Below are 3,576 nucleotides of genomic sequence, written 5' to 3'. Positions count from 1 at the left end.
AGCATTCCTGCTCCTGCCACCTTATCTTTTACGTTAATACACAGGATGATGAACTATAGCTAACGCACGAAAGTTTCTAGGAATGTGGTACTGGCGACCATTTTTATACATTTGGAAGCTGGGCCCCGCTCAGAAGGAAGCGAGCCACCGGTATTTATTGTTGCCAAACAGTGCCTTTCCTTTCATGCGGGACTATGCGCAGCCCTGTCAACAACGACTGAAAAAAATCATGCGTTCTTTAGAGGCAGCTCATAATCGGCTCTTACGAGATATAACAGTTTCCATAAGAATAATTGCATGAAAATATATTGGACAACAGCGTTTCAAACCAATGGCATATTGTGTGCATTTGGGGGTTGGACGCGCTGAACTGTCAGGTGTACAATTTTTTTTTTTTTTTTGTAGACTCATGAAGTGTGCATGGCGCAGACTGAGAGATCTGTTTTGTGTACGCTTGTACAGGTTAGCCCGAACTTGACACAAAACAGCTAATTTGTATTAAGACCACTTGAACTTCAACACTACTATTGCACAATGGAGAAAAATGCCGAAAATTCTGTTTCACTTCATTGACCAAAAACACACTAAAATTAATGCTTAACGCGAAGATCTTTTAAAGAAAATTTGATCAACATGACATCGGTCCTTCCAACGAATAGATCGTGACGCTTAGCTACAGAATCACTAGAATACATTGTGTGTGATCTCGCATGTGGTGGCAACTTGTGAAATGTGAGTGTATGTTTCCATTAAAGTCGCATAAGAAATCATCATCATCATCAGCCTGGTTACGCCCACTGCAGGACAAAGGCCTCTCCCATACTTCACCAACTACACCGGTCATGTACTAATTGTGGCCATGTTGTCCCTGCAAACTTCCTAATCTCGTCCGCCCACCTAACTTTCTGCCGTCCCCTGCTACGCTTCTCTTCCCTTGGAATCCAGTCCATAACCCTTAATGAACATCGGTTACCTTCCCGCCTCATTACATGTCCTGCCCATTCATTCATTCACAAAACTTTAATATATTAGTGTCCTGAAGCCCGGTCTTTTCAGACCGAGGCGGGCCGCGTCCACGTCGGCACCGCCAGGCCGAGCCTTATGGCGTCATCGTGGACCCTCTGGACAGCCCGTAGCTGATCCTGATATGAAGAGCTTGTTATCAACTTATGCCAGTAAAGCCATTTTTCTTCGGGGTCGGCGAGAGTCGCGGGACAGCCCGCCAGCATGTGTCTGATGTCAATGATGCCATTGCACACGTTACATTCTTTCCTAATTTCTGTTTCGGGGTGAATTTTATTTATGAAATACGGAGTGGGGTACGTCCCGGTTTGCAGTAAACGTAGCGTCACTGCCTGAGCCCTGTTCAATTTTACGTGTGGCAGAGAGAATTGCCTACTCCCCAAGTAGTAATATTTAGTGATGTCGTTGTAAGTTAGTAACTGATCTTTATGCTCCCCGGAATGGTAGTGGGCGTCGGTTCGGTTCTGACCGGCACGGCAAGCAAGTCCTCGTGCCAGGTCGTTCGTCACCTCGCTGAGGTTGGGCCGAGTCTCGTCCACTTGTCCCATATTTGCAGGAAACCAGCGGATTTCAGTTTTGATAGTTTCGACCTTGTCGATAATTTTAGCCGCAGTCCCAGCTACATAGCCTTTGTCAAAGCTCTTAATTGCTGCTTTGGAATCGCTATAGATGAAAGACCATTTACGGCTCCTGATGGCTAGAGCAATCGCGACTTGCTCCGCCACCGTGGAATCCTTAGTGAAGATGGTGACGGCGTCCCGTACCTCGCCCCGGCTGTCGACCACCATGGCGGTGTAGGCCTCTTTGCCTTTGACCCAGGCAGCGTCTACAAGGGCCGCCTGTTGTCCTAGCTGTTCAATTTCTTTCAACAAAGCTTTCGCTCTCGCTTTTCTCCTGCTAACATTGTGTTCCGGGTGCATATTTCTCTGGAGGGGGGTGGTTCTGATCGCGTCTCTAAGTTTCGCGCTCAATTCTACCTCGGATTCCTTCGGGTTCATCGATCTATTTGGGTCTGTCCCTATCGCTTTGAGTATAAGCCTGCCCGCTCGCGTTTTCGTCAGTCTTTCCTGCTGCGCCATCTGTTGCGCTTCCGCGATCTCTTCTATCGTATTGTGCACGCCTAGGTTCATGAGCTTCACGTTCGAGGTGCTGATGGGTATACCTAGGGTAGCCTTCACTAACTTTCTGATCAGAGTGTTTAGCTTGTTCAGCTCGGCCTGCGACCATTTAAATAGACCTGCCACGTAGGTGAAGTGACATAGAGCGAAGGCATGCACTAGCCTTAGAGCGCTGTCCTCACCCAGACCTCTGTGTCTGTTGCTGATTCTCCTTAGTAACCTGATGACTTGGTCCGTCTTGTTTGAAATGTGTTGAATGGCATTCAGGTTGGTACCTCCCGCTGCTATGTGGAAGCCTAAAACTTTAATCTTTTCCACCTGCCTGATCGCGGATCCGTCGTGACAGCGTAACATAATCTTGGGTTCCTCCCCGGGGACGTAGCCCCTGGGTCTTCGACCCCTGCGTCGATGTTTTAGGACCAAAAGCTCCGACTTTGCCGCCGAACAGTTGAGTCCCATCTCGCCTAGCGTGCTTTCCACGGCGTGTATGCTCTCCTGCAGTCTGGTCTCCTTTTGGCCTACGTTACCGTTAGCGCTCCATATGGTTATGTCATCGGCGTATATTGCAAAGTGTATACCTTCTATACTCTCCAGTTTCCTCGCGACTCTGGTCATTGCTAGATTAAATAGCATGGGCGAAAGTACGGCCCCTTGCGGGGTGCCCCTGTTTCCCAGGTTCATCACCTTCGATTTTAGTTCACCTAGCGTGAGGCTCGCTTGCCTACCGCCCAGAAACGCCTTGACTACACTGTATAGCCTCTCGCCCAAGCCCAGCTCGGACAGGACCTCGAGGATGGCCTTGTGCTCTATGCGATCAAAAGCTTTTTCGACGTCTAGACCCAGAATCGCTCTCGCGTGCACCGGGCCAACGTGTATGAGCTGGTGTTTGATCAGGAGCATGGCGTCCTGAGTCGATAGTCCGGGGCGGAAACCGATCACGTTATACGGGAGTATGTCATTTTGCTCGACGTATCTAGTGAGTCTGTTAAGAATAACATGTTCCATAGCTTTACCTATGCAAGATGTAAGCGAGATTGGACGTAGGTTATCCAGATGGAGTCGTTTGCCCGGTTTTGGTATGAGGATGGTGTTAGCTATCTTCCATTCCTCCGGATAGTCTCCCTTTCTCCACAACTCGGTGAAATGATCCATCAGGAAAGTGATCGACTCGTCGTCTAGATTCATTAAGAGTTTATTGGTAATACCGTCGGGTCCGGCTGCCGGTCTACTAGATAGACCATGGAGGGCGGCCCGTACCTCACCCTCGGTGAAATCGCGGTCCATTTCCTCGCACGGTCCTCCCATGTACTCCACGCGTTCGTCGCTATCGCCCGGTTGTTCGAGCGGGAGATATTTGTCCGCGAGCTGTCTCATGACTACCTCCTGAGTCGTGCACTGGCTGACTTGATGTGCCATGCCCCATTTCATTTTCTTG

The sequence above is a fragment of the Dermacentor variabilis genome, chromosome 2, assembly GCF_050947875.1.
Source record: "Dermacentor variabilis isolate Ectoservices chromosome 2, ASM5094787v1, whole genome shotgun sequence".
In the NCBI taxonomy this organism is placed as follows: Eukaryota; Metazoa; Arthropoda; class Arachnida; order Ixodida; family Ixodidae; genus Dermacentor; species Dermacentor variabilis.
The sequence above is the reverse complement of the archived record's forward strand: the minus strand, read 5'-3'. Positions refer to the sequence as shown.